The sequence below is a fragment of the Plutella xylostella genome, chromosome 7, assembly GCF_932276165.1.
Source record: "Plutella xylostella chromosome 7, ilPluXylo3.1, whole genome shotgun sequence".
Lineage (NCBI taxonomy): Eukaryota > Metazoa > Arthropoda > Insecta > Lepidoptera > Plutellidae > Plutella > Plutella xylostella.
Genome location: NC_063987.1, coordinates 7,818,998 through 7,841,542, shown reverse-complemented (window position 1 = coordinate 7,841,542; position 22,545 = coordinate 7,818,998). Strand labels below are relative to the sequence as shown.

The following is a 22,545-nucleotide window of genomic DNA, read 5'->3' as shown; positions in this document are numbered from 1 at the left end:
TATAACAATTCAAAGATTGTATCACAATTCAAAGACCATATACAAACTCCTTGGCGAATTTTTACTCGAGTCGAGTCTGATTATGATGATATCAACTGTCATATTTCGAGATACTTGAGGCTTCCCCGAGTTGTAAAGTTGATGTTTCGGCCATCTTTTAACGTTATTCATAGCTTGCCATTACAAAAACCGCTGCCTCATTGTGCCTACTCCGGAAAAAAAGGAAAGTTATTCTCAAAATAATATAAGATTTTGAAGAATTTGAAGAGTTTATTAATTATGTATATATTGATCCTAACGACTACCCAAGCTCGACGTTATTTGCGGGACGCTTTAAATCCAATGGAATGCTACGATGACGTGGAATTCCAACGACGATTCCGCTTCAGAAAAGACACAATGGTCAACACTATATTGCCTTTAACAGGCATATTACCTAATGAAAATAGCAGAGGTCTTCCCATTAAAACCCATAATACAACTACTACTTGTTGCTATGAGATTTTATGCAGCAGGAAACTTCCAGGTGAGCTGACAGACTAAGTTATTATTTATTTATTATATTGTTTACCTATATGTATTAGTTAAGTATTACAATAATTTCAGGTCAGGGTGTAGATGGGAGCGCGACCCTCCACTTACCCTGCAGTATTTAGGGGATACCTATGCCCCTATTAATCTCAACCTAACATTTCAGATTGATTGTGGAGACTGACATAAGTGGAGCCAAGCAGTGGCCTGCAAAATAGCAAATAGCCTTGGTTTCAAGAGCATTGGCGCTGCGTGTAAGCTAATATGTGAAATTCCCACCAGACAATGAATTGGCTGCAAATAAAAGAAAGATGTTCCAAATTGCAGAATTCCCAGGTGCAATTGGAGCCATAGCCTGCACGCATATCAGTATAAAAAACGCTGACAGAGAACGTGGAGAAACCGGAAAGGATTTTTTCTATTTATGTGCAATGAGGATGTCCACTGCGCTTTTATCCCTACAGAGGGCGCATCGTCGGGTACATGGTAAAGCAAGTATAGATCACCAAGAAAAGAGAGAACACAAAAAATAACACGCTTTCAATCTGACAACTGCGATGTTTTTTTTGGTGTGTGGTCGTTGCGCCCGTGCTGCCATCTACAATAGTTTTGCCTGGACAACCCCATTAGTCTGTAGACCTCGAATGGAACTATGTCATATTGTGGCACGATGGCCTGAATCTGTGCATGATTCCAGAATCTCAGTAGCGCGTGTTTTGAAACTATACCAGGCCAGAACGCACCCATAGTGTACTAGCACTGTATAATTTCAAGTGCAAAAAATAAATATTTTACTTGAAAATATACACGATTTGTGCGTACTAATCGCGTATACTTTCAAGTTGGGATTTACTGAATCGTACTTGAAAATATACATTGCTATTACGCATATTGCTTGATTGGCGTACTTGTCGCATATAATTTATACCTACATGCTGATTCTAATTTACTTAACTATTTCGGTAAATGTAAATGACTACAATTGACTTGTTCTGCCTGTCAAACCTATAAAATGAAGATGAACAAGCTCTAATTTGATTGATATATTGATATTTATAGCAATCATACTTGCAAGTAAGCATACCTACTAATATCGTATTATTTAAATGAATTAAGAGTAATACCTACTACACTCCTGAACGGATAAGACTAGCTTAATGACGCCGTCGGCAATATTAAAGTGCATTTAACAGCGCATCAAAATATTATTATAACCAACTAAAATAGTAAATTTAGATCAAATTTTAAATTTAATGGTTTAAAAAATTTTGGGTCATTTGGTGTTGACTTTTTGCTACTTGGACTTATTCATTGCTCGTGAGTGTAGTAGGTATTACCCTATAGACCTATTATAGACATATTTTTCATCAAGTTATGAATTCACCGTAATTGTCTTTTATGAATTATTCTAAACCCTCTTATGAGATAATTTTTACTATTAACAACAGTTCTACAGTTTAATATCAATTTACTTTTTAACTTACGGTGTAAACAAAAAACACGTTACGAAATTAATCCCAAGTGCGGAATGATGATGCAATGTTTAGAAAGCAAAAGACTTATTACTATTTCGCATGAAAGAAAGAGAGAGCAACAATTCAAAAGGGCTACCTGCCCCCGTATTATGTAACTCCGAGTGGGGTTGGTTGGTATAAAATGGCCGACAACTTAGAGCATTATTAATCAATAACTTTTTACTGACTTATCTGATTTCACAAACGTTTATGTTGAATGTAAGGATATATTGCTAGGCTTCTTGCATATTTCTTTCACTAAGATTTTTGGTGTTTTCGGTTAATAAGTCTCTAAGTTGATACCAATTATCACCGGTTGCTAACTCTAAAAAAGTTACAAAATACGGGGGCTGGTAACTAATCACGTATAGTTTCAAGTGCTCGCATTGCCGCTTGGCGCTTGAAAATATACACGATTAGTACGCAGTGGTAACTGCTGCAGTATATTTTCAAGCCATAATTTTGGCCCAACTTACTTGAAAATATACGCGATTAGTGCGTAATGGCCTTGTATACTTTCAAGTAAATCATGGCAACATTTTAATTTGAAAATATACGCGAGCAGTCCCAACCTCTGCGTTCTGGCCTTGTATAGTTTCAAAACACGCCTCAGTAGCTGCTAGTTTTTATTGGAAGAAGGCACCATTAGTGGCATATTACTGGGAGATAGTGGTTATGCCCAAACTTCACATAATGTATACCCCAGTAATCAACCCCTGAACACAACCTGAAAAGAGATATAATCGTGCCTAAATAAGCACTAGAAATATAATAGAAAGGGAGAATGGTGTCCTAAAGCCGCAGCCCTTCACACCAACCCGAACATTTTGCGGCGGAGTACGACGCACGACTGCGACAATACGCAATGCACTGCATCGTGAAGGAGTGCACCACCGCAAGCCGGCCAAAAAAATAGCTCTGTCCGATAATCATAAGACGGAGCGCATTCGTTTCGCTCGAACTTACGGCCGGAGTACAAGGCAAACATATTTAGAGTTGCTGCAGTAGGTCATGTTACCGACTGTGCGAAATGTGTATCCGAAGCAAGATGTGCCTGAAATTTTCTTTATTCAAGACAATTGCCCTATACTCACATCTCGCATAGTCCGTAACTGGATCACGCAGCAGCCAGGCTTGCGGGCTATACCTTGGCCGGCTCGTTCACCGGGCTTGATCCCCATAGAAAATCTGTGGGGTATCATGATCCAGGAATGGGACAACAAAAGAGAGAGGACCACAGCAGCACTGGTCTCTCATGTTAACGAGGTTTGGGAGTCATTTCGTGGATCGGCCCTGTGTGAAAATCTGGTAAGGTCGATGCGAAGAAGGTGCGACGCAGTTATTGATGCGAACGGAGAAATGACTAAATATTAATGTTATATTTTGTTAGTATTAAGCGTATTTTAGATACTTATTTTCATAGACACTGTTTTGTTTTGGTGCAGTGGCTGTACAGCACTAAGATATGAGCACTATCCCCCTGACGAATGCGAGCTTTGCAAAAGTTTATGAATGAATATACCTATTTCTATTATATTTCATAATGTGTTTTGATACAGGGAGTATAAAACATAAGAGGCCAGCAGTGGGAAAAAATTAATCCATTAAAATCGTGCCATAATGTTGATAGAGATGGTCGTATATCGAAATCATTTTTTCCACCTCGAAAGCCTATTATAGGTTCATTGGCAGTTATAATTCTATGTCACTGCAAGATAAATAATATTTGTAAACAAACTTGTTACAGGAAGAAATGTAAGAGCTCGAGTGATTACTGAGGAGTTTGGCCTGAGGCGAGAAAATTATCCGAGAGCTCAGGAGAAGAGTAACTCCACAGATTAAAAATGGAGGAGATAGAGTGGCTAGCCAAAACCGCACAAGAATTATATAAGAAGTCTGTTTTAGAGAGAGAAAATGAATGAATGAATATGTATTTATATGCAGAGGAAGTTCTTCGCTGCAGCCGTGCAACACATTTAAAACATAACATTCAGTACCTAAGTGAAATGTCTAACAATAAATGCAGCCCTTATCAGACTTCCTTATTGTTGGACACCAGGGGATATCATCATCATCATCATCATCATCATCATCATCAGGTCCTGGGATCCCTGATCAGGGACATAAGGCTCGAAGTGTAGATTTCCACTCTGACCGGTCCTGTGCCACGCCTTCGACTTCGTGTATCAATGGATATACAAGATAAAAACTAATTTTAATAACAAATTGTGATTTTTTATTTGCTCCATTACACGTTTTTTACAACCCATTCTTCACTCTGACAGTTGTAACACCATTATTTTGTTATTTAGCTTTTGTTATTATAAACAACATTCTTCTCGGCACATATTAGCTGTCAATTCGACACACAGGTTATAGTTTCAAAGATGTTGTCTGTGGAATGGCTACACCCTTACACTGTCACAGTACACCTTCCTTAACAGCTGTCTTGGTCAGTGGCGATATGACGCTCAGAACAATGATCGTGTTGACTGGCCACAGAGTAGTTTTGTGAGCTGGATCCGACGATGAGCTGGCATCCCCGGTGACGGCTTTTCGGAACTGGCAAGGAGGCGAGTCATTCTTTGTCAGAACGTCTCGAGAGTTTTTTTGGTTTTGTGACTTTGTTTCCATCCGCGTGGCGCAGGCCGTATTGGTACCAAGTTCCTTGCTTCATATTGCCTGGTGAGTATTTCGATCGTGGGTTCAGGTTATCTGATTGGTCTACGAGATAGATTCTGACTAAGTTGTTTCTTTGCAGTTACCAGATATGTGCCACAGACACCCACGCAACATCACACCACGTGTACCTAACCAGAATTGCCGAGTGAGTAAACTAGCATTTTGTTGTTATTCGATTTCCGATGACTTTGAATTTCGAAAGCCATCTGCCTGGTCTTCATTTCTACACGTAGCAACGTCTAACTCCCGCGTATTTCTTTTGCAGCAATTTCAATCCTGCCCGGTGAAGCGTGGATTGCCAGACGCGTCTCACCTGACCCCAACTCCAAGGTAAGCGCCATGACCTTCCACGTGTCGATTAGGTTATTTTGCAAGTGTTGCGTTTAAACAGCCAAGCTACTGCCTTTGAGACAAGATCTAACTTCCCCATAATCTTTTGGATTGGTGATTGGCAGTAGGTTTTAGGTTAGAAATACCCAGTGGCCCTTCGAGACACGTCGCTGGAGACATGTTAGCTAGGCCTTCACTGTCCTTACCCGACCCATCCTTGACCCAAGGCTGTTTCTCGCGATTCCAGGAGGTGTCGTTGGTGACTGGAGCCGTCAGCGAGTCGCGAGCCATCCGGAGCTCCGATCCGTCTGTCCTGGCCCCTTCCAGCAGTCCAGGTTGGCCGTGATATGTTTAATGGGCGGATACTGAGGAATTTCCTTAGGATTTTCGTTTATCTTCATCGGCATCAGCCTTCTGACGCCCGCTGCTGAGTGTAGGATTGCAAAGGCAGAACCCGGGTGGACTCTAGCGGGTTAAAACCTTTTTTTTCTTTACTTCTTAGGGAGCCCCGTTAGAACGGGCAGTAGTATCTAAATTGTAGGCGCTAGGCTATCAACGTCCTTTGGTTACAGAGCCTTAACGTTCAACCGCTATCCCATTGAAGTAATATAGAAGTTTCTCTGTGGTTAATACCATCTTTCTACCCCTGTGGCGTGAAACACAGTGGTAGAGCCCTTGGTTTCCCCACTCTAATATAATTTCCTTGCAATACCTTGTATACTTCAACCCTACAATTCTAAGGACTTAATCAGTGGTCTCATTTAAGTAGCATCTAAGTTTCCTTGTGGCTAACCCCATCTTTCTACCCAGTGGCGTGAAACACTGTGGTGGAAATATTGGTTTATCCACCCCTAATATATAATCCTTAGAATTTCATCAATAGTCACATTTTTAGACCGTGTGAGGCGGGATGTCGATAAATAAATATTAATAATTGTACAACATTCTGATATTTTATTTCCCACCTCGTTGTCAATTCTCTACCCACTACACAGTAGAAAATAGGCTTACATTTGAATTTAGTTTACTAATTACGTTTTGCGTAGTACGCACTATGTTATCTGCTGCTACTATTTTCTACCAAGAAAATTTTGTGTGTTAATCTCAACCCATCATGGATGCCCCTCGCGAGGAAAGTCCTATGATGTTAGATGCTAGGAGGAAGTTTTACTTCTCTAGGCCAGAACGTCCATTTTATCCGGACTCTTCAGTTAGGCTTAGCAACCTCCAGCAATATGAGACACATACTTATAGCGCTTTTGTTTCAAACACCTACAAGATAACTCAGTCATGTCAATGCGAAATGTGTGAGAGCTTTATTTCACAGTTGGACTCCCGAACACAGACGCCCCCTACTTCAAGTCACGAGCCGTGGGAGAGTTACACTGTAAGCTTTTACTACAATGACGTCGAGTGGTTGTTCAATGCTAGACTTCCAGTTTATAGCATTCCTGAGGTCATGGCGACTTTAGAGGCGGGTCACGACAGCCTTATGGCTAGTCCAATGTGGATACATTTGTGTCCTAAGATCACCTCAATTGTCAAGGACAAGGTTCAAAGACAGGTCACACATACTCGCTAATCTATTAAAGTTTTGCGATCAGTTTTTTTTTTATATAACCGATTTTAACCCTGCGCCTATAGTCGATCATTACACTGCTATTGTTAGCCATCAAGAGTTTAAAACTCCCGAGTTGATTGCCATTCAATCCCAATCTCCTCCAGTAAACGATGACGTGTTGATGCTCTCAGCATCAACCTGACTTCACTAAACTTACCTTCGTTAAATCGAAAACCACAAAATCCGTCACGCTGACACCTCTACATACGACACCCAACTCTGAAAGCTTGCGAGCGAGTAAGTCTAGGGATGTTTATGAAGAGTTTCAAGACGAGTATGGATCTGGATATCGCCCCAACTACCACAGGAATAGGCCCACCGACTTCAGCAGTTCCAGTTATCAGTTCTCTTGCGAGGGAGCTGTCTCAGGATCTATTACGGTTGGAGTTAATGGAACCTATGTCTATGTGGCTCATGGTGGCGACGTTCCTGTCAGGCCCGAAATTATATTTAAGTATTGATGCTTATTTATCTCAATGAAATTAATCACAAAAACCATTAATATTTTAGAATAAGATTTAACATGTTAATTTATAACAATTCAAAGATTGTATCACAATTCAAAGACCATTATACAAACTCCTTGGCGAATCTTTACTCGAGTCGAGTCTGATTATGATGATATCAACTGTCATATTTCGAGATACTTGAGGCTTCCCCGAGTTGTTAAGTTGATGTTTCGGCCTTCTTTTAAATATTTAACGTTATTCATAGCTTGCCATTACGGCCAGGCGACCGAATGGCGTAGTGGTTAGTGACCCTGACTACTGAGCCGATGGTCCCGGGTTCGATTCCCGGCTGGGGCAGATATTTGTTTAAACACATATTTGTTCTCGGGTCTTGGGTGTTGATATTTATATTTAGTATCTATCTATCTATGTATTTGTGTAGATATATCAGCTGTCCGACACCCATAACACAGGTTCTGCCTAGCTTGGGGTCGGATGGCCGTGTGTGAGATGTCCCCACATATTATTATTATATTATTATTACAAAAACCACTGCCTCATTGTGCCTACTCCGGAAAAAAAGGAAAGTTATTCTCAAAATAATATAAGATTTTGAAGAATTTGAAGAGTTTATTAATTATGAATATAATGATCCTAACGACTACCCAAGCTCGACGTTATTTCCGGGACGCTTCAAATCCAATGGAATGCTACGATGACGTGGAATTCCAACGACGATTCCGCTTCAGAAAAGACACAATGGTCAACACTATTTTGCCTTTAACAGGCATATTACCTAATGAAAATAGCAGAGGTCTTCCCATTAAAACCCAATACAACTACTACTTGTTGCTATGAGATTTTATGCAACAGGAAACTTCCAGGTGAGCTGACAGACTAAGTTACTCGTATTATTTATTTATAATAATAATAATAATAATCTTTATTTGCACACCATGAAACATAACTTAAATTTAACTTAATTAATATACATGCGCAAATGGCGGTCTTATCGCTAAGAGCGATCTCTTCCAGACAACCGAAATAGGTAAAAAGTTAAACATTGGAAAAGGGCGCTTAGGTGTACTTAATTACGAAATTAACAACTAAAAACAAACAAAATTATTGAATACATAAAATACATATATAATTATAAATAAATATATAACAATAATTAAATTAAATAATATATATTATAAATATATATTAGCTCTGACAATTTAAATAACTAAAATAAAAATAATTTAACTAAGACTCAACTTGTTCTTCAAGATAATGACTTTTGATCATGCGTTTAAAAGACGCAGGAGATGGCGCTTGCCTTATATTTAAAGGGAGAGCGTTCCATAGTTGGATGGCTTGGACAGTAAAAGAGTTGGAGTAAAAAGAAGTTGTATGGGGCGGAATATTTATACGAAGATTTTCAGTGGAACGTAAATTTTTATTGTGTGTCGTGAAGCGAAACTCGAAACGTTCCTTAAGGTATGAAGGTGAAGACGGATTAAACAGTATAGAATAAAGCAGAGAGAGAATATGTGTATTATATTGTTTACCTATATGTATTAGTTAAGTATTACAATCATTTCAGGTCAGGGTGTAGATGGGAGCGCGACCCTCCACTTACCCTGCAGTATTTAGGGGATACCTATGCCCCTATTAATCTCAACCTAACATTTCAGATTGATTGTGGAGACTGACATAAGTGGAGCCAAGCAGTGGCCTGCAAAATAGCAAATAGCCTGGGTTTCAAGAACATTGGCGCTGCGTGTAAGCTAATATGTGAAATTCCCACCAGTCAATGAATTTACTGCAAATAAAAGAAAGATGTTCCAAATTGCAGAATTCCCAGGTGCAATTGGAGCCATAGCCTGCACGCATATCAGTATAAAAAACGCTGACAGAGAACGTGGAGAAACCGGAAAGGATTTTTTCTATTTATGTGCAATGAGGATGTCCACTGCACTTTTATCCCTACAGAAGGCGCATCGTCGGGTACATGGTAAAGCAAGTATAGATCACCAAGAAAAGAGAGAACACAAAAAATAACACGCTTTCAATCTGACAACTGCGATGTTTTTTTTGGTGTGTGATCGTTGCGCCCGTGCTGCCATCTACAATAGTTTTGCGTGGACAACCCCATTAGTCTGTAGACCTCGAATGGAAATATGTCATATTGTGGCACGATGGCCTGAATCTGTGCATGATTCCAGAATATATATATTATGCCAACAGTAGCTGCTAGTTTTTATTGGAAGAAGGCACCATTAGTGGCATATTACTGGGAGATAGTGGTTATGCCCAAACTTCACATAATGTATACCCCAGTCATCAACCCCTGAACACAACCTGAAGAGAGATAATATAATCATGCCTATATAAGCACTAGAAATATAATAGAAAGGGAGAATGGTGTCCTAAAGCCGCAGCCCTTCACACCAACCCGAACATTTTGCGGCGGAGTATGACTGCACGACTGCGACAATACGCAATGCACTGCATCGTGAAGGAGTGCACCACCGCAAGCCGGCCAAAAAAATAGCTCTGTCCGATAATCATAAGGCGGAGCGCGTTCGTTTCGCTCGAACTTACGGCCGGAGTACAAGGCAAACATATTTAGAGTTGCTGCAGTAGGTCATGTTACCAACTGTGCGAAATGTGTATCCGAAGCAAGACGTGCCTGAAGTTTTCTTTATTCAAGACAATTGCCCTACACGCAGAGAAATTGGTGACAAACAGAACTACTAAATCGTTTAGTTGAATCAGGTTACAACCTTTCTAGTTTGAAATACTTGGTCCTTGTAAGCTCTACGACTAATTATTCAATCGTACTAATCGTATTTTTCGTTATATTATTTCATTTATGTAGCACACAAAAAATATTATTGAACTAAAACATCAATAATTAATGCATCCTAAACAATAATTATGTTAGTATGTATAATAATGAATTGAGTGTACTAAGAAACAGGGATTCACAGTAACTAAATGTTCTAGTTCCGGTTAATGATTTAGAATGTTACTGGTGAACTACGAGTGTGTCTGTAATCAAAACAATAATATTACAACTAAGTTATTGTTTGCAGTACATATCGTTCTAAGTGTCGTATAATTTGTGTTTAATTTGGTTTACTTTTTATAGAATATTATTTTTTAGAATATTATAGTAAAAACCACCCCGGAAATAGTAAACGGTACAATGTATGTATTAATCCGTGCTTTTCTGTTAGCGTGTTTTAGAATATTTAAAATAATAATGTTACAATAACAATCGAGGTAGTATTCAAAGCTAAGTATCTTGTTCTGTTTATATTATGTTTTGTAAATCATCATATCAGCCATCATAAATACTGTTTGGCCGCCATTGTGTCTTTGACCACGCTCACCTAGCACTCATTGATTATAAATTATTTGTTTTTGTGTATTTTACGCTAAATTTGACGTGATTTTGTGCGTGATGTCCGATGATGTTGACGGAGATATCCCACAGCTGATGCAGCAGTGGGGTTTACCTGGATTTACCTCAGTATATTGAAACGTTTGAAAGTAAGTTGGTAACTCTACCTATAAATATTAGCGGTTTGATTGTATTTTCTTGATAGGTAATAAAATGTACGATTTAATCTTTTGTTTTTTAGATGACGAAAATTAGGAGGAAATTGAGTCAATATAAGCATTCATGCTTTCGCCGCTGCTTCTGGGAAACCCAACACACATGCAGGACGAAAAAACAATTATGGCGACCATCCAAAGCTAAGAAAAAAGGACAGAAACTATAGCACTGTTAATGCTTTCATAACTGATCTGGACAACTGGATCTTTAACAACTTAAACAAATACTTACATAATTAAAAAAAAAAAAAACCTGAAGAGAGATATAATCGTGCCTATATAAGCACTAGAAATATAATAGAAAGGGAGAATGGTGTCCTAAAGCCGCAGCCCTTCACACCAACCCGAACATTTTGCGGCGGAGTATGACTGCACGACTGCGACAATACGCAATGCACTGCATCGTGAAGGAGTGCACCACCGCAAGCCGGCCAAAAAAATAGCTCTGTCCGATAATCATAAGGCGGAGCGCGTTCGTTTCGCTCGAACTTACGGCCGGAGTACAAGGCTGTGCGAAATGTGTATCCGAAGCAAGACGTGCCTGAAATTTTCTTTATTCAAGACAATTGCCCTATCACATCTCGCATCTCGCATAGTCCGTAACTGGATCACGCAGCAGCCAGGCTTGCGGGCTATACCTTGGCCGGCTCGTTCACCGGGCTTGTTCCCCATAGAAAATCTGTGGGGTATCATGATCCAGGAATGGGACAACAGAAGAGAGAGGACCACAGCAGCACTGGTCTCTCATGTTAACGAGGTTTGGGAGTCATTTCGTGGATTGGCCCTGTGTGAAAATCTGGTAAGGTCGATGCGAAGAAGGTGCGACGCAGTTATTGATGCGAACGGAGAAATGACTAAATATTAATGTTATATTTTGTTAGTATTAAGCGTATTTTAGATACTTATTTTCATACACATTTTGTTTTGGTGCAGTGGCTGTACACTGTACAGCACTAAGATATGAGCACTATCCCCCCGACGAATGCGAGCTTTGCAAAAGTTTTTGAATTATGAACGATGAAAAAGACTGTCTCCTATTTGGAAAAACGCGTATTTTGTCGCTAGTTAGGTCTCATAGCAATATTCGTGTATTTTCCTCATAAAGTTTACGTTATTTTATTTCCTTACATGATTCTCCCACAGGTGCAATCTCTCTGCTCAGCTCTGAGCGAGCAGCTGACGGCCGCGGAACGCAAGAAGAGCGCGACTTCGCGGCACCGCAAGCAACTACTCGTATGTACACGCACATTTTATACACGTATATTTTAAGCTTACAACTGCTCGTAGATTATATATGCAGTACAGATTTCCCCAGCTAGGAGTACAAGGCAAACATATTTAGAGTTGCTGCAGGAGGTCATGTTACCGACTGTGCGAAATGTGTATCTGAAGCAAGACGTGCCTGAAATTTTCTTTATTCAAGACAATTGCCCTATACTCACACCTCGCATAGTCCGTAACTGGATCACGCAGCAGCCAGGCTTGCGGGCTATACCTTGGCCGGCTCGTTCACCGGGCTTGATCCCCGTAGAAAATCTGTGGGGTATCATGATCCAGGAATGGGACAACAGAAGAGAGAGGACCACAGCAGCACTGGTCTCTCATGTTAACGAGGTTTGGGAGTCATTTCGTGGATCGGCCCTGTGTGAAAATCTGGTAAGGTCGATGCGAAGAAGGTGCGACGCAGTTATTGATGCGAACAGAGAAATGACTAAATATTAATGTTATATTTTGTTAGTATTAAGCGTATTTTAGATACTTATTTTCATAGACACTGTTTTGTTTTGGTGCAGTGGCTGTACAGCACTAAGATATGAGCACTATCCCCCCGACGAATGCGAGCTTTGCAAAAGTTTTTGAATGATTCTATTATATTTCATAATGTGTTTTGATACAGGGAGTAAAAACATAAGAGGCCAGCAGTGGGAAACAATTAATCCATTGAAATCGTGCCATAATGTTGATAGAGATGGTCGTATATCGAAATCATTTTTTCCACCTCGAAAGCCATTACATTATAGGTTCATTGGCAGTTATAATTCTATGTCACTGCAAGATAAATAATATTTGTAAACAAACTTGTTACAGGAAGAAATGTAAGAGCTCGAGTGATTACTGAGGAGTTTGGCCTGAGGCGAGAAAATTATCCAAGAGCTCAGGAGAAGAGTAACTCCACAGATTAAAAATCGAGGAGATAGAGTGGCTAGCCAAAACCGCACAAGAATTATATAAGAAGTCTGTTTTAGAGAGAGAAAATGAATGAATGAATATGTATTTATACACATTTTATACACGTATATTTTAAGCTTACAACTGCTCGTAGATTATATATGCACTTATGCAGTACAGATTTCCCCAGCTACTCAGGTACTAGATTATTCATTGTAAAGATATCATACATTTAAATGTAGCTTTACAAGTATATAACAATAAAAAACCTTTTGTCGAACAACCTATAACATCTAACTCAGTGTTGTGCCACATAGCCAAATCTTGTCTTCTTCACACGCACTTGTTTTCCTGATTGAGCCGTTCTGTTGTCAATGTTTTATATATCTATCTATCACATTCCAGGAGGACACCCGCGCGCAGCTCTCCGAGCTAACTACCGAGCTGTCCCAGCAGCGCGACTGCCTCTCCCGCGAAGAGGCAGCGTTCAGCAGCTCACAGCGCGCTGGTGTCGCGCTGCGGGGCGCGGCTGGACGAGCTGGCGGCGGCGGCGAGCGCGGGCAGCGTGGAGGACGCAGGAGGAACTGTGAGTGTGATATGTGTCAGTCTAAGTTGGATGTAATGCGGCAATATAGGTACAATGCGGGTTATATGTAGATATGATTTACAGGATTACGAGGCTACTACTGACAACTACCATACTCGATCTATTGTCAGTCAGGGTAGCACGATCGGACTAAGTATGTTTGCTCTAATGATCAATGACCTTTCACTTTGTTTGAAATGATTCACTTTCCACTCAACAAAAACAGTACATCCGTAAACCATAAATAATAGACACAACTTGAAACAAAATCGTAAAAAGCATCCAAAAGAAACTAAGCTTAAAAAGCTTGGTAAAACAACATTCTCACATTACAACAAAGACATTAAAATGGAAGTAATAAATATGCTATGAGACGGAAACTATCTGTTCAGGACCATATAAATGATTATCAAATAAATGAATTGTTTCAAATAACTTTTGACCACACCACTATACGCAGGGACCTAGCTGGATACATCAATGATGTTCCGGTTAGCTATTAGTATGCCGGATGAAACTACTCATGAAGCGTATATTAAGGATTTGGAATAATATGATATCTGGGGAGGAGAAGAGGTCATTATCGCTGCAGCAAGCTTCAATATAATAAACGTAAGGGTACACCAGGACCGACAAAGTACTCCCGTCAACGACAACTTACCTGGTGACACCGGTTACTCAGATTGAAAACCACAGATAGCCACAAAACAAACATCAATAACCTGAATTCAGCTACATGGAATATAAAGGCTCGATTACGCCGAGGCAACAACGTGCAACAGTGCCGCATGCCACATATTGTGGCATGCAGCACCTTGTAGCATGCTACAAATAGAAAGCATTTGCGGCATATATGGCATAGGGCAGCCTATTTCACGCCGAGGCAACATCGTGCCTGGATAATTTCTTAAGCATTGGAGTGTACTTGTTTGATCGAGGGGATACATACATACACCATAGAATATGGCTGATCAATTAACTTTAGCAGCAGCTTATTTAGTACTACAAAGCCATGCAGCTAAACAACGGAAGAAGAAACGTTGGTGGAAAAGAAGATTACTTCAGAATGGCCACGGACGCAGAAACGTTGGTGCAAAAGAAGATTACTTCAGAATGGCCCACGGACTAGTTTACTAACAAAAATTAAGGCAGACGATGGTGCCTTCATTAAAAACTTTACCAGAATCTCATCTGAGGACTTTCAACATTTACTACAACTAATTGCACCATATATTCAAAGAGAGGACACCAACTACCAAGATAGCATTTCACCGAGAATGCGCCTGCTAATCACATTAAGATTTTTAGCCACCGGTGATTCGTATCATACAGGTCTCTAATGTACGTTTGGGGGGCGTCAAACGTCAATAAACACCTGCGGGCAGAGTATTTGATGAAGAAAACCAGTGGATGCTCGGTAATAGAACATTATGATAATATAATATGGTATAGATTCATAATCATAAGCCAAACCTTTTGTTCCCACAAAGGTACTTACACTTACGTTATCCAATCATATTAGTACCTATAGGTACCTAATATTGTATCTATCTAATCCTCAATAATATATTTAAGGTTAGATTATGTAAGGTTAGTACATCAATAACAGGAATTAAGTCAGTGTTACGCTTTAAAAATCTGTCTTCCACAGTGGGGCTTACTCTTCCTAGAAATCACCTATTTTTAAAATCTTCACTACCTCAGTTATACATTACATTACAGATGACAAGACAGTTTTGCCGTCCATGCCTGCGACTGCGTCCCTGGCAGTCCTGAAGCGAGATACAACAACGCACAGATACATGCCCGAAACATAATTGAAAAGTGTTTCGGGCGCCTCATAAAAGAATTATATTTTGTCGTTGCATGCTTCGAATGCATCAAGATCCATTGTTATTCAATATACTCGTAGTGTTTACATCTGTGTATGACCACTCTGTCGTCTCGAGCAGCGCACACGCGGGTCGCGGGGCGGAAGGGGCAGTAGCCAACTGGCCGCGGTGGAGTAAAGACGTGTGCGATTGCTGCGAGCCGATATCTGGATTGCCGTGTCTGTTTATATCAGTTTAATAGTGAACACTACAATACTTAAGAAGAGAAAGAGAAATATTATGGGCACCAACGTCACCTGGTCTGGCCAATGAAGCAACATGTCTTGCTCGCCAAAGCGTCCATTTTAGACCCTCGCTTTAAGCGAATTCATTTTGCCCTGGAAATTTCATCTGCAATTACGGAGTTCACCACAGAAATCCGAACGGAGCATAGGCGGAGGGGGCAACTTTCTCCTGAGGTCAGAGTGGCTTCAACAAATGCGGAATTAGAAAATAATTCGCCGTCACCTTCACTGTGGTCCAGGCATAAACAGATTCTCATGGATATAGCGTCTATTAGCGACTTTTCATCTAGGTCCAGTGGAGGTATGCCTGCTGAATTATCAATATATCAATAGAGGAAAGGAAAAAATATAAAAGGAATAAAGTTCTGGACTGTGACAGCCGCCTTTTCACTCCAGCACTTTCGACACAATTGAAACGACAGTGATCTCAAATGACGAAGGTCAACTTGAATGAAACGACAGGCGACTAAATCAATGTCGAGTTGACGAGACGTCATGTCGCCTTAATGGACAACACCACCTGCGAGTGGAGCAATGTCCGTGCGTTATGCTTTGCTAATATGGACCTATTTGGGTTGGTTTGGTAGATTGCCTGTAAGAGATTGCTCTTAGCGATAAGGCCGCCTATTGTTCATTGTTCCTAGTTTATAAGTTCTCTTTGTATGTTTTAATTTGTGGTGTTCAATAAATATCTTTATTATTCTATCCTATTTGTGGTCCAACCTTCTCACTGGGTTTTCTCACTTTCAGATTATGACGGAATTAAAATCCATGGGCGAGTTAACATCAACTCCACCAGACGAATGAGAAGGAATCTTTCTTAGCTGTCATAGCCTCAATCGACGCTCACTACCCGTCTAACTGGCGTGATTGGCTCATCCACGACTACTCATTCGATACTTTATTTGGTGGAGATCATATTCCGTGGACATGAAAATAAGATTCGCAATCCCCACAACGGACTTAACTCGGGCGTTTTATCCATCGGCGACGACGCTATCAGAGCCATAAGGCACAAGATCCTGGAATGGCCTTTGGGAAGGACACTGCTCTACGCGCCTGACAGCTACTACTACTACCCCGCAGATTATTCCGTTGTCTGTCTGCACCGACCCCTAAACCAGTAGGTACAGGCATACGAAATAGTAGTAGTATGGAGAATGGCCATTTCTCTATGGCACCATGACCCAGAGCGGCCATTGATGAAACATACACTGATGTGTAGTCCGTGACTACAGCATATACTGGTTTTAATTTTATTATTATGAGGCATGGGAGAACGAAGATATAAGTGCTGAAAGATCAAGTCTTTCTACTGTAATAGATGTTACCCTCGAGCTAAAAATTGTTTTTAAAAGTGTTCCCGTGGGGATTCCTGGATAAAAAGTATTATATTTTACTCAGGGATAACGGGAACTTGAATAGAATAAAATAATTTTTGAAATTCGTCTCTTTATAAACATAGGTTTTTGAGTGTGAAATGTGCAAAAATAATTATAATATTATTTGCATAAATAAAATCATGTAATACATTTTGCGATGCAGTATGTATTGGGAATCCCATGACTTACATTATAAAACTTATTTTGCGTGTAATATTCATCAAAATCATATATAACGAAAAAATAAAAATTAATTAATTAACTTTTGAACCCTAATATCTCAAGAACCCCATGGTTTAGATTTTTTTAAATATTTTTCCCTGATAGTAGACATTTTTATCAATAACTTAAAATAGGTTTGGTTAGTGGCTGCTAACTTACGCAAAGCGGGTCAGATTTCGCCATTCTTCTTTCGAGGTAATTGAAAAATTAACTATGTCACCATTTTTAGATATATTTTGTAATTTAAGCTATGGTGACATGGTTTTTTTCAATGACTGCAATAATTTCTGCGAGGACCCCTAAACCAGTAGGTACTGCATACGAAATAGTAGCTGTAACAATATCTAGGACTATCTATTACAATGTGTATTGTACTTGTTACAATAAACATACAGCTAGCGTTGCAATACGAACAGTAATCATTGAAGTTCGAGTCGTTATATTACACAAATTCATTAGTAGATACAGCAAAGTATTTAGTAAACCCAAAGAAAAAAGTGTTTATGGTTACCAGATTGTATAGTAGTCCTAACAATCGATTTAGTAATCTTTACTTGACGTATGGTTACAATTACATAGGTATTGTAACAGGCGCGAAGTTAACTTGTAGTTAGTATTAAATTGTTTGGTCGGTTACAGTTACACTAAACATCTAGTTGTTATTAATAAACCGACAGGTAAAATAATAAGAGAATCGTTTTTGTAAAGTTAACTTCGCGAGTCTTGCTGTCACGTTTGCAAACAGAAGTTCTAGTTACTGTAGCGTTTTTTCTCGTTTAGGTAGCCAGATATTTCTCTGCGTGTAGAAAAGCTATTTTGCTGAATCAAAAAATTATTTGATAACTGAAATCAAGAATACATTTGCAGCAATGGATAAAACGATCGCTGTATTAATAAACAAACAAAAAACCCGTCTGCACGATAAAAAGATGACAACAATAAACAAACAGCCCCAATGTTAATGGAAAGTAAAGCAGGCGGGGACCAACTTGACCACATCACAAGGTATCGAGTGACAGACAACCAATGTGATGATCGAACATCCCTAATTTGGAATATTTTTTTCCCCCAAAGAGAACGCACGCTAAAAAATTTATTGAATCTTAATCAATTTGAATCGCACGCATAAGTGTATTTTTTTCAAGTATTAACTTTTATTTTATTTATTTTGGGAGTAGTGTTAAATTATATTTTGTATATATTTAGGCTTATTTTTATTGACGGCCGAATGGCGTAGTGGTTAGTGACCCTGACTACTGAGCCGATGGTCCCGTGTTCGATTCCCGGCTGGGGCAGATATTTGTTTAAACACAGATATTTGTTCTCGGGTCTTGGATGTGCCCGTAAAATGGCAATAGGCTCGCTCCCTATTACATTGGGACTAACATAACACTCTGGCGAAAAGTGGGTGCAGCAATGCACCTCTGCCTACCCCGCAAGGGAGTACATTAGTACAAGGCGTGAGTGCGTGTTTTTTTTTTTTTCGTAGTTATTGTGTTGTGAAAGGTAAGTGCAGTGCCATAGAGCAGTGTATTGATATTTGGTAAGTAACATCGTTACATTTCTTGTAAAATAAGCTGATAATTATGTACCAAACTGACAAAAAATATCGGACTTATTATTTGATATCACTCATTCTAATGTCAATTCGGTAACTAGAGAAACTTGTGTAAAGATTGGTACAGTTCTGAAAAATAAAAAAAAGTACACTCTCCCGAATTTATCACAATCCTAAATACTTACGAACACTTTTAAACACAATTTTTTTTTTATTATCATAGAAATAGACATCCCGAAATTTTTCAAAATTCGCAGCCTGAAATCAATGCTCTAAATCATAGCATAAATAATTCCCCTGTTTACTCTCCACTTGGCAACATCAATTCGCCACAGGATTTGGACCACATCCACTGTGGCAATAAAAATAAAGAAATTTACAATGCTTGTTTACAGCCTGAAGGCAGTCATGCTCTAAATCCTAGCATAAATAATTCCCCTGTTTACTCTCCACTTGGCAACATCAATTCGCCACAGGATTTGGACAATATTTACTTACAGCCTGAAGGCAGTCAATCACAGTACTCTAATTGTTACGAAAGTATCTGTACTAATCATACACAATCCTCTTCAGGAAGAATCTACTCTGAAGTCAGTCAATTTGAGAACTGTGAGGAGAGCAAACTGTATTTAAATGCTCCTGCAAGTTTATCGTCTATAAATATAGATAGTTTTAATAATTTTAAAGATATCAATCATACAGAATCCACTCCATTACCAATAACAAGCTCTCCATCACTAATATTAAAAGATCAAGATATTATAGATGCACCAATATTTGACAACAATCATTTGAATGATCATGTCTTACCCACTTGTACTGTAAGTTAATGCTACTTAGTTGACGGTAATCATCCTAACCATTCAATAGTAAACAATAATCATGATATATCAGATGTAATTTTGACATACCAAAAGAAGTACAAAATTTAACAATAAATACAAAAAATTATAAAATTTTGCCCCTAACTCTAAAAATATTTCACCAACAGCTATAGATAAAAATTTAGCACTAGATTATGTAGAGTATTGTAGAGGGAACATTTATTTATAAAAAGAAAACAAGAAATTAATGGAAGACCAAAAAAAGACTGTTAAAACAATCAAAAAGACTGAAAAGACGGAAAAAAATGAGACTTTATTTTATTCATTCATATCTTTAGATAAATGATAATGAGGGTAAAGCACTGCACTCAAGTATTCAGCACGTATTCAGGACGACTCCTAGAAGCGATGGGATTCATGGCAGATAATAATATATTAATAAAAAATATACAGGGTGATTGGTAAGTCGATGTATTCCTTTAAATGGGTTATAGACGGTTATTATTTTAAATATTTTGCTTTTAAACATAAATTTTGGCAAAAACAAAAAAAAACTTAAATAATTCAGAAATGGTTGACTTTCGGATAATGCATTATGGGGTTCAATCGACTGGAAATGCCTTCGTCTATAACCCATTTAAAGGAATACATCGACTTACCAATCACCCTGTATATATTATGTATAAGTTGTTTTAGAGGACCGGATGGTGTCGTGCTTTGTGACCCTGATTGCTGAGCCGAACATACCGGGTTCGATTCCCGACTGGGGCCGATATTTGTTTAAAAACAGATATTTGTACTCGGGTCTTGAGTCGGGCGGTGAGTGCAAATACACTGTCTCCCATGTGTACAAATAGCATGTTAGGATCATGTCTCAATGGCTCCGGTTCTGGCTAAATAAGGTGGTTTTCATTCATACCTTCATAAAAATAAGTTTCTTGAAAAACTCCACTGTCAGATGACTTTCCTTTGGCACCACAGTTAGTATATATAAAATTATAATCAGTTTCTACAATAGCCAAGAGGACAATGCTAATTTATTTTTTATATGTACTTTTAATAATCACTATCAGAATTTGCAGGTGCCTGAATCAAAACATGCTTGCCGTCAATAGCTCCAGCACAATGTGGAAAGTTCCATAGTATTTCATAATTATGAGCATTTTCTTTCCATCCCATTTCAGTATTTGGAACCTGAAAATATATCTAACATAATACGTAACATAATTATTTCAGGCACAACGCCAGGACATATACAGGGTGGCCCAAAGAGTGACGTCCAAAGGAAAATGTTTGATTCCTTAGGTCAAGGGGTAGCCAAATCACCCCCATGTATGTTCAGCAATTTTTAGTAGTTTAGGAGTTATGATTTTTTTAACTTATTTTCTACATAAATCGACCTCAGTGGATCAATTATGTTTTATTATTTTTTTGGATAACTTTTTTAAATTATTTTTTATTTATGTGTCATCCTCTTAAGTTGTTCTTTTAACCATAAAAGTTTCAGCTTCCTAGCTGTATTGTAAGTTAGTTATTTTTATATCGAAAGTTCAAATTATATCATCGAGCTAGACTGCTCTGAATTTTCAACTTGAAATTAAAAATTGAACTAGATATTCTCATGGTCCTTTATTAATTTTAAAAACTCCGCAAGGTTCCAATATAACATAAAAATAAAAATAAACCTTTGCTTAATGGGGTATTATTTGCAGAAAACAGCCTTCAAAGGTACTTGGGTGGAAATTACCTCATTAGTCAATTGTTTCAGAAAGTTGAAAGATTCCTGTTATGTCATTACTAAGGACTAATTCAGTTAGAAAAAGTATCAAATTAAAGGGAAAATAAAATTATTTACTATTTTTTTTATTTAAGTTACATTGTTGAATGTAAATTCTTAGTAAAATGTTTAAGTCTGAGTTGTAAGATTTATGAGATAATTGTATTATTAATACTAAGTAAATAAACTCAAATAATTATTTTACACATTTACTCACAATAAATTTTCAAAATGGCGACCTCCCACAGTAAAACACAACCTACATCTACGCAAGAAATTTTCTTTAAGTCGCCTATACGCTTCTCTGTTTCATTCAGATGTCACTTTTTGACAGATGTCACATTTTTTACATTTGTCACTTTTTTGACTTAAAGAAAATTTCTTGCGTAGATGTAGGTAGTCTATTGCTGTGGGAGGTCGCCATTTTGAAAATTTATTGTTAGTAAATTTGTAAAAGAATTATTTGAGTTTATTTATTTATTATTAATAATACAATTATCTCATAAATCTTACAACTCAGACATGAACATTTTACTAATAATTTACATTCAAAAATGTAACTTAAATAAAAAATAATAGTTAATAATTTTATTTTCCCTTTAATTTGATACATTTTCTAACTGAATTAGTCCTTAGTAATGACATAACAGGAATCTTTCAACTTTCTGAAACAATTGACTAATGAGGTAATTTCCACCCAAGTACCTTTGAAGGCTGTTTTCTGCAAATAATACCCCATTAAGCAAAGGTTTATTTTTATTTTTATGTTATATTGGAACCTTGCGGAGTTTTTAAAATTAATAAAGGACCATGAGAATATCTAGTTCAATTTTTAATTTCAAGTTGAAAATTCAGAGCAGTCTAGCTCGATGATATAATTTGAACTTTCGATATAAAAATAACTAACTTACAATACAGCTAGGAAGCTGAAACTTCTATGGTTAAAAGAACAACTTAAGAGGATGACACAAAAATAAAAAATAATTTAAAAAAGTTATCCAAAAAAATAATAAAACATAATTGATCCACTGAGGTCGATTTTCGTAGAAAATTAGTAAAAAAAATCATAACTCCTAAACTACTAAAAATTGCTGAACATACATGGGGGTGATTTGGCTACCCCTTGACCTAAGGAATCAAACATTTTCCTTTGGACGTCACTCTTTGGGCCACCC

At 38.2% G+C, this 22,545-nt stretch overlaps 1 long non-coding RNA gene across 1 annotated transcript; it reads right to left on the bottom strand.

The window, feature by feature from the left end:
* Positions 1 to 35: 35 nt before the first annotated feature.
* LOC125488792 lies at positions 36 to 11,694 on the bottom strand. The gene is made up of 3 exons (XR_007266511.1): positions 10,990 to 11,694; positions 8,681 to 9,473; positions 36 to 571 (listed from the first exon to the last, which is right to left on the bottom strand). It is a non-coding gene; the product is annotated as an uncharacterized LOC125488792 (long non-coding RNA).
* Positions 11,695 to 22,545: the final 10,851 nt, after the last annotated feature.